This window comes from Cupressus sempervirens, chromosome 10 (assembly GCF_028749045.1).
Source record: "Cupressus sempervirens isolate cs-2001-9-10 chromosome 10, ASM2874904v1, whole genome shotgun sequence".
In the NCBI taxonomy this organism is placed as follows: domain Eukaryota; kingdom Viridiplantae; phylum Streptophyta; class Pinopsida; order Cupressales; family Cupressaceae; genus Cupressus; species Cupressus sempervirens.
Window position 1 is genome coordinate 109,767,443 of NC_143127.1, and position 10,417 is coordinate 109,777,859.

Consider the following 10,417-nt stretch of genomic DNA (forward strand, 5'->3'; position numbering starts at 1 on the left):
ATAGGGTTTGGGCAATGATAGTGTAGTGGGAAGCTCTATGAATAAGGTTTTGGCATTAGGTCTATATGAGGTGAGGAGATATGATACCATTTAGTAGGTAAGCATAAATTTCATGATACCATGGGGATTGGGGACCAACCAAAATGCAGACCCATGTTGATTCATCATTCTCATATGCAGGTTCATGCAGCTACTCACCCAAGAATTCATATTGCATAGCTTCATGTGATATTTCCAAGAGAGAACCAATAGTAGCCATGGCATTTGCTGCTTCATTTTGGAGTCTAGGTACCTATATGAACTAGAGTGGAGTAAAATGCTCCTTTAATTGATCCACAAATTCCTTTTAAGGTAGTAGCTTGTCATCCTTAGTTTGATATTCATTTAAGGCTTGTTCGATGATAAGCTGAGAATAATCATAGGCTTGTAGCTATGGGATATTCCATTCAATGGTGATTTTGAGTCCTGCAATAAGGGCCTCATACTCTGAGATGTTTTTGGAACACTAGAACTATAGTTTAAAATATTTAGGAATATAATATCCTTGAGGTGTGACCAAGAGTATGCCGACTCCGAAGAAATGGGATGTGTATGATCCATCAAAGTATAACTTCTAGGATGGTTGTTCTTCTATCAAATAGAGGTGTTCATCTAGGAATTCCATGACGAGAGGGTGGTCTACAACCAAGGGTGCATATACCAAGTGATATTCAATAGCTTGTCCTTTGATGGCCTTTCTATCAACATATTGGATGTTGAATTCGATGAGAAGCATGACCCATTTAGCCAGGTATCCTATGAGTACTGTACGAGATAACATATATTTTAATGAATCAATTTTGGATATTAGTTGCACAGTGTGGCTCAACATGTAATGATGTAACTTCTAAGTGGAAAATACCATAGCTAAGCAAGCCTTCTCCATTGGTGTGTAATTAAGCTCATATCCCACTAAGGTATGATTGATGTAGTAAATAGCCCTTTCCTTGCTTGAATCATCAAGTTGTGCTAGAAAAGCACCTAAAGATGTGGGAGTAGTTGTGATGTAAAATATGAGTGGATGCCCTATAACTAGAGGAACCAAAATAGGAAGATTAGCCAAGTATTCCTTGATGAGCTCGAAGTTATGTTGGCAAGCAAGATCCCATCTAAAATTCTAATCCTTCTTGAGCAGATGTATGAATGGTTGACATTTATCAACAAGCTAGGAAATGAACCGTCTGACTGATTGGAGTTTTCCCTGAAAAGAACAAAGGTGTCTGAGTGTCCTAGGAGGAGCCATATCCATGATGGCTTTGACCTTTTTAGGTTCAATATTGATATCATTCCATGAGAAAATGAATCCCAGGAGCTTTCCTAAGGTGATGTCGAAGACACATTTCTTTGGATTCAGCATGAGACAATATTTTGCCAATTGATTAAACACTTCCTCAAGGTGAAATAAGTGATCAAGAGCATTGAGAGAGTTGACTAAAATATCATCCATGTAATCCCTAAGAATATTATGGATTAGGTCATGGAAGATGACCTTCATGGCACACTGATAGGTTGCCCTAGCATTCTCTTTAGCCTAAATGGCATCGTGTTTTAGTAGAATGTGCCCCAAGGTGTAGTGAATGTTGTCTTATGCTGATCTTCCTCTACTATATGAATCTAATTATATCCAAAGAAACCATCCATTAGTGACAAGAGTTCATGACCTATGGTGAGATCCACAATAATGTCAATATTTGGTAATGGAAAGTCATCCTTCGAACAAGCTTTATTAAGATCCCTGAAATCGGTGCAAGTTCTGATATCACCAGAAGGCTTGGTAACAGGTACCATGTTAGAAATCCATTTAGAATAATCTATTGGATGAATTATTTTTTCCTCTAGCAACTTTTTTAACTTTTCTTTAAAAAATAAAGCAACTTTGGGGTGCATCATATGGAGCTTTTGCTTAATAGGTTTGGCCTTTGGATCCACGGCCAAATGGTGTACCACTATCTTGGGGTCCAACCCTACCATGTCTTGATATGACCATGAAAAATGACCCACATTCTTGTGGAGGACCTCAATGAGAAGAACTGACTACTCAGGTGGTAGAGAAGCTACAATGTATGTGATATGTGGTGTCTTTGTGAAACTGATATTTATTGGTTAAGTTTCCTCTGTTAAAACTAAAGATATAGGAGGTCTATGCTCTTGTGGGGGAAGCATGAAATCTCTATCTTGAGGTGCCTTACAGTGGTTTTAGCCATCAGATATGTCCTTTATTTTTATTTCATTTTTTGAGTCATCCAATGGTGCTCTAGAGGAGTTTTCACTAGAGGACATTTTTCCTTTGATTTTTTTCTTTTTTGTTTCCTTTTTTATTTTAGTTTTGTGACTAGAGATTTCCTCCTCCTCAAAGTAACCTACAAGATCCATATTGTACATATATGCTAATGGTGGTGGCAACCATTTATGTGGCATTTCTGCCCCCATGAATTTAAGGAGCATGTGCTCGATAGAGAATTCATCAACATGAATGACACTGGATTAGTCCTAATCTATGTGTTGATGTTGAGTGAGGGGTAGGTCTATGAGATTTAGGGATAGTTGGCAGAGCATAGAGGCTCCTAGGATTATTTTGTCAAGGAATATATTGTCATGGCTTTGTTTTCTACTTCCTTTGGAATATCTTCAATCTCAACAAGGTTGTTTTGGATGTTTGTGAAGGCATGGCCTTCCTTCGTAGTGCCCCCAGTTGTGGTGAGTCCATAGCCTAAGCCTTTGGTTTTCTATCCCTAGTGTCCCTCTATATGCTTTATCATACCTAATTTCAAATGGCCCAAACCACCTCCTTGATAATCCCATTGCTCTGTGGCCAGGCGATGTGATCAGGGATATTTCTATTTAAAGTGATCAAGAAATGCTTCACTTTTAGGAGGTGGCTCTTTGTATGGCCATGTGTTAATGTTTGGTGTGTTCTCCTCTCCATCAAGGATACCCTTGGTAATAAATTTGGTAGGGACCATTTTTTGGAGCCGAGAGGTGGTTTTTGGTCTAGGCCCTTGATGTGTCGAGTGTCCTTGAGTATGGGGATCAAGTGGTAGAGTGCCAAAAACAAAAGCATCTATAAGACTGTACTCACAACAACCTTGGTAGTTGATCTTAACTATGGAAAGAGTGGAGGCTAAAATGGTGTCTAGATCATGGCAGGTGCCAGAGGAACTATTCGTGGTGTGGAAAACTTCGATCCCAGGATAATTATTGGTGTACAAAGCTTCAATCGTATTGCAATAAGCAAAGGGTTAAGGATCTTCATGAATGGTTATCTCAGTGCCATTATGCAAAAAATTGATGAACTAATGATATGTGGATGGAATGACCTTCATGGCATGAATCCATGGGTGACTGATGAGGATGTTGTATGGAAGGTTAAGATCAACTACATGGCAATGTGTTTCTTGAGCAGTTGGGCTAACTCTAATAGGGAGCAAGATGGTTCCTTCAATGGTCCACTCCAAATTGTTATCTACCTTGATGGTGATTACTTCATTAATGATATCTACCTCAGTGTATCGTACCTATTTGATGAACTTTAGAGTATATAGATTTAAAGCCGATCCATTATCTATCATGACCCATTTAATAGAAAAGTTAGAAACCATGATGACTATGCAAAGTGGAAGGATATGATCTGGTTTGATTGCTGGGATATCAGTGGTTTTGAAGGATAAGGCACATGATGCCGAAAGATGGCCAACCAAGTTGCAAAACTCAGTGGTATTTATTTAGAGGGGATGCATGACTTGTGTAGAGTGATGTTGAGGATCTCTTGATAAAGTGGGCTTGTTCATAAGAGATCTAGAATGGAGATCTGGGATAGCATGTTTCCAAGGTGTTCCAAGATGTTATATTGTGGCCCTAATGAGGATGATTCTAATGGAGATGCTCTAGATGGAGGTGGTCTTGATGGTGCACAAATAGGTGAGCCAGTTATATTGAGTCAAACTCAGCTAGTAGCGATTGCACATGCGGTATCTAGGCCCTTAATGTTAATGATGTTGATGGATGGCTCTATATATGAGCAATGTTAGTATGCTAATAGGAACCAAATTTAAATAAAGCTTCTACAAACTAAAAAAAATTCATAAACTTCAAGATAGATTAAGATGAACTCTCAATTGAGAATATGAGCCATTAATGGACTCTCTCAATGAGAAGCTCTCTTGTTGAGTGGCTTTGTCTAAATAGATAGGATGTATGCTCAAGCTTATGCTTCAAAAAGGGCTTCAAATGGAGTTAGAATTTAGATGTGAGTGTATGGTTTGGATGTAAAATGGCTTCTCAAAATGGCATTATGAATTTACTTCATGGATTGTGTTATTTTGCAAAGGGGAAGGATCCAATTTATAGGCAAGAGGCTTGAGGGTTTGAGGGCTAAGATGCAAGGATGGGAAAAAGCTTATGGAGGGCTCAGATTGCATGAGAGGAGAGCACATGGATTGTGCTTCCTTATAGCCAATCAAGGAGTGACACATGTCACATGGTGAGAGGATGGAGGAAAGGGGAAGGATGAGTCAACAAAGGAGGCTCAAGGGATAAAATCTTCATAAAGACCCTCATAATGACTTGTAAGAGCAATAAAAGGGCTTGTAAGAGTCATTTATGACCTAGTGGACTTCATAAAGTTTTATGGTTGAGATATTTTGAGGGTGATGAGAGCAATTTCGACTTGGACTTGATTAGGAAAGTTTTAAGCTTGTTTAGGCTTGTGCAAATGATTAGAGGATGCATTAGGATGGTTTAGGATTAGCTTAGGGATAGGCAAGTGGATGGCATTTAATGAGGGTGGCTAAAGGAGGAGATATTTGTTAACTTTGGCTTGGGTTAGGAAGTTTTAACTCATGTTTAGGGAATGTGACAAGGTTAGGAGGGGATTAGGATTAGGTTTAAAGACATCTTCTAGAAGAGTCTAGATTTTAGATGAGGATAAAGACTTTCTAGAATAGTCTAGAATTTCCTAGGATGAGGATGAAGACTTTCTAGAAGAGTCTAGAACTTCTTAGGATGAGGATAAATTAGATTTTTAGGAAATAAATAAAGTTTTATTTATTTCAAGGGTTTGGGTTGAGGAGATATTTATTAAAACTTGTTTAATAAACATGAGGATTAATATTTAATCTTAATTAAATATTTTGAGTTGGGATTAGGGGTAGGAAATGATGGGATTAGCCTTTAATCGAAATTAAAGAAGGATTAGAAGATTTTGGAAGAGGTTATTGGTCATAAGGAAATTGGCCAAGTTTTGGGCAAAAAATAAATTTTTTATTTATTTTAGGATTTTTGGTCAATTTATTAATTAAATAATTAATAAATAAGGAAATAATGTTTAAATAAGATTTAAACATTTTTGGGAGGGATTCCTTAATTAAATATTTTTAATTAAGATAAAGGGATTTAATGGCATAAAAATTAATTAATTAATTAAATAATTAATAAATGATGATGTCATCAGGAATTTTTCAGAAAATAAAAATACTTTATTTTCTAAAGGATTTTTAGGTGTCTACATTTTGCCCCTCTTTGATGTGATGCCACAAGTGGCATGACATCAAAGATAAGAAAATAAGATGCCCAAGGCTAGAGCAGAAGAGGAGAGAATGGACTGTGAGATGCCCCCTTCAGAAGGCAGCGGGGAGAGAAAGCGAGGCTTGGTGGCTTCTTGAAAAATACAAGAATCTGGGATGAGCAAGGAGACTCAGATTGGCAAAGAGAAGGGGCTGAATTAGCTCAAACTCTCACTGTGGGAGAATGATAAAGGAGAATCAGATGCACAAGAGGAAGCAAGCTTAAGACCTTAGGGAAGGTGGAGGATGAAGGAGCAGGGCGCTATAAAAAGGAATCCATGATAGGGAGATGGATGAGGGGATTATAAAGCTGATGCAACAGGATTCCAAAGAGTCAGATTAGTGGAAGATGGGTTTCGGAGATCCCTAGGAATAGGATTGTGGATCTCAAAAGATGAGGCTTGGTGGGTTGATTTGGATTGGTGGATCCCTAAGACTAGGATTGTAGATCCCTAAAGCTAAGAGTGATGAGTGATTCAAAGAGATATTGATGCATCAGCTGGGGTAGGAGAGACGGATGCTAGATATGGATGGGGGATAATGGAGATGAAGGAAAACCATTGAAGCTTTTTGAGCGGGGGGATACTTCAAAGAGAAGTACCACCATGTAGTTGAGCACTAAATTTGCTATAGGACTATTGGTTAATTGCCAAGGTTACCAAGAACATCAAGGCCTATTCACCAACTGTCCAGAGGATTGACAAACTAACTCAAAACAAACACGCAAGGATTGCCCCAACATCACACATGAATCCTAGAGGAAGCAGTGTGGAAACGACATTGGAGAACCCACAAGCAGAAAAGAAAAACAAACGACAGACCTAATCAAGACCTTACGCTCTAATTGCCCCATTCGCAGCATACCATGATATGGAAGATCATGGCAACCTTGAGGAGGGAACAAGGAGATTGCTTGGAAAAGATACTTCAAGACCCAAAAGGGAAGATCCCAAATCAAAAGAAAGTGAAAATCCAAAAGATAACTATTTGCCAACAAGATGGGTAGGACGAGGTACTAACGGACCAAGATCAGACATGAGGAAAGCTATATCCTGCAAGGACCTATCGGAGAGCACCTAAGCTGGTGGATTTGGATGAGTGATGCATCTGGCAAGCTGAACTAAGAAAGATAACACTTTGGTGACAGGAAATCTAGCTAAAGGATGCGTTGGAATAGCTAACCAAGATGTGTGATGGGTGCAAGATGCTGATCAAGGATGAACTGACACGAACGCTGGATAGATACAATGGTACTAAGCTAAAGAGGATGTTCAAGCTGATGGACCAAGATATGCTACAAATTTACAAGTCTTTTCATGTTTTGGTTTTTGTGAGATGGAAATGTTTGTGAAGGATGGGATGTCTATAATTGGTGATAGGTGGATAGGTAGATGGTTTGAGAAAAGCTTAAGTGAAAATGGGGTTTTGTGTGTGGACGTGATAGTATACAAGCTAGGATACAAGATTATTTATAGGCTGGAATATGGTACAAACCTTGGACAAGATTCAGATAGACAAGGTATGGTACAAGATTTACAAGGTATAATACAAGCTTTGGTATAAGATTTACAAGCTGTACAGGAGGTATTTACAAGCTTCATCAGATTTTGGATATTTGGTTGGAACACCAAGGGAACAAGCAAGTGTGTCTTATGGGATGGTGGGTAAATGGATGAGGGATAGGATAGTGATAGATAATGGATTAGTCTTTAGTACACAAGGTGCCTGAATTACTAGGTTTTCACCAAGGTACCTATCCAAGGTGCTTGAATTGCCATGTTTTCACCATTGGACGCTTATTTCTCTTTACTATTTTTTTTTTTTTGTATTTTTCAAAAGCCTAGTATACCAAGGATCTTCAAGCATAGAACTTCTTGAGATGAATGATGTTAGTAGGATCATTCAAGAGTTCTCCTTCTGGTGTAGATAGTTGATAAGCTCCAGAGCCATAGGAAGCAGTGACAACATAAGGACCAAGCCATGTAGGTTCAAACTTGCCTTTCTTTTCTCGATCTACTTGGACTTTCATGTTTTCTTTGAGGACCATGTCACCCGGCTGAAAGTGTCGTGGAAGCACCTTCTTGTTAAAATTTCTTTTGAGACGAGTTTGATAGACTGTGAGATGATCATAGGCTTGTTGCCACTTCTCTTCTAAGAGATCTAGCTGGGTGAGTCGAGCTACTCTATATTCTTCATCTGATATTTGCCCTTGCAAAGATATGCGCAAGGAGGGAAGTTCAACCTCTATAGGTAGTACCGCTTCGGCACCATAGACTAGGGAGTATGGAGTTGTGCCTATGGATGTACGGAAGGAAGTTTGATAGGCCCATAGAGCTGGATTTATTTGTAGGTGCCAATCACGGCCAGAATCATTGACAACTTTCTTTAGAATTTTGAGGAGGGTTTTGTTAGTTGCCTCTGCCTGGCCGTTACCTTGTGGGAAATATGGGCTAGAAAAGTGGTGATGGATGCGGAGGGAAGTGCACAATTCTTCCATATTGAGATTTTCAAAGTTACCTCCTTGGTCAGTGAAGATGGTGGATGGGATGCCGAAGCGGCAAACAATGTGGTACAAGATGAACTTGGAGACCTGAACTCCTGTAGCTGAGACTAGGGGGACTGCTTCCACCCATTTAGTGAAATAGTCTGTAGCTGTTATTATCCATTTATGTCCATCAGATGAGAGGGGTGTGATAGTTCCAACTAGATCAAGGCCCCAACAAGTGAAAGGCCAAGGTGGTGCAATAGGCTGTAGATCCTGTGCTGGAGCGTGCACAAGATTTGCATGCTGCTGACATGGGAGACACTTTCTGACAAAGTCACAGGAGTCTTCTTCAATGGTAGGCCAATAGTAGCCTGCTCTAAGGATTTGTCACGCTAGGACAATACCACTCGTGTGGGCACCGCAAAGTCCAGAGTGTACTTCCTTTAACACCATCGCGGCCTCATTTTGGTCTAAACATCGAGAGAGAGTATCGTGATAACCCCGACGATATAGGGTATTGGCTATGATAACATAGCGGGATGATTTTCAGATGAGGTTCTGGCGTTGGGTACGTGTGAGGTGAGGGGATATGATACCATCGTTAAGGTAAGCGTGAATCTCATGGTACCAAGGGGATTGGGGACCAACCAAGATACAAACACGGTTTGAATCCTCATTTGCATAGGCGGGTGTGAGGAGCTGCTCCACTAAAAACTCATACTGTGTAGCTGCTTGGGGAATTTCCAAGAGCGAGCCTATAGTAGCCATAGCATCTGCTGCTTTGTTCTGTATTCGAGGCACTTGTGTAAACTGAAGCTTTGTAAAATGTTGGGTTAGCTGATCAACTAGCTCTTTGTAGGGTAATAGCTTTTCATCTTTGGTTTGATATTCATTTAGGGCTTGCTTGATGATGAGCTGAGAATCGCCAAAGATTTGTAGCTCAACAATGTTCCATTCTACAGCTATCTTTAATCCTGCTATGAGGGCCTCATATTCAGCTATATTGTTGGTGCTAGGGAATTGTAGCTTGAAGGCTTTTGGAATGTAATCTCCTTGAGGTGTGACCAACAATATTCCTGCCCCTGATCCATGAGATGTGTATGAGCCATCACAATAAAGTTTCCATGGGGGTTGTTCTTCAATTAGACAGATATGCTCATCTGGAAATTCTGTGATCAATGGATAAGCATCTATTAGAGGTGCATCAGCTAGGTGATCTGCTATAGCTTGCCCTTTGATTGCCTTTCTATCCACATACTAGATGTCAAATTCACTAAGGAGCATAACCCATTTGGCCAAATGGCCTGTAAGTGCTGTTCTAGAGAGCATATACTTGAGAGGGTCAATCTTGGAGACTAGTTGGATGGTATGACTTAGCATGTAATGGCGAAGCTTTTGAGTTGAGAAGACAACTGCCAAACAAGCTTTTTCCATAGAAGTGTAATTGAGTTCATAAGCAACTAGGGTTCTACTGATGTAGTAGATGGCTCTTTCTCTTTTGTAGTCATCAAGCTGTGCTAGAAGTGCCCCTAGAGCAGTAGGTGTTGCTGATATGTACAAAATTAGGGGATGACCAGGAATTGGTGGAACCAAGATAGGGGGATTGATGAGATAATGCTTGAGATGGTCGAAGCTGCGCTGACATAAAGGATCCCACTTGAAGTTCTCATCCTTCTTTAGTAAATGTGAAAATGGTGTACACTTATCTGCAAGCTGGGAGATGAAGCACCGAACAGATTGGAGCTTTCCTTGAAGAGAGAAAAGTTGTCACAGTTTTTGGGGAGGAGGCATGTCTAAGATAGCCTTGAACTTCTTGGGGTCGATCTCTATACCTCGTTTAAAAACTATGAAGCCTAGAAGCTTGCCAGATGTGACCTCAAAGACACATTTCTTGGGATTCAGCATGAGATGATATTTGGCTAACCTATCAAAGACTTTCTCCAAGTCAGCAAAATGATCCATGAAGGTATGAGACTTGACCAAGATATCATCCACATAATCCTCCAAAATGCTATGGATGAGATCATGAAAAATGGCTGTCATAGCTCTTTGATAGGTAGCCCCAGCATTCTTTAGGCCAAAAGGCATCATGTTGTAGCAAAAGGTTCCCCAAGGGGTAGTGAATGTTGTCTTATGCTGATCCTCTTCTGCAATCTTGATTTGATTATACCCAGAAAATCCATCCATGAGGGACAAAATTTCATGTCCAGCTGTAAGATCTACAATCATATCTATGTTGGGCAAGGGAAAATCATCTTTTGGACAAGCTTTGTTAAGATCTCTAAAATTAGTGCAGATTCTGATGTCACCGGAAGGTTTAGTGACAGGGACC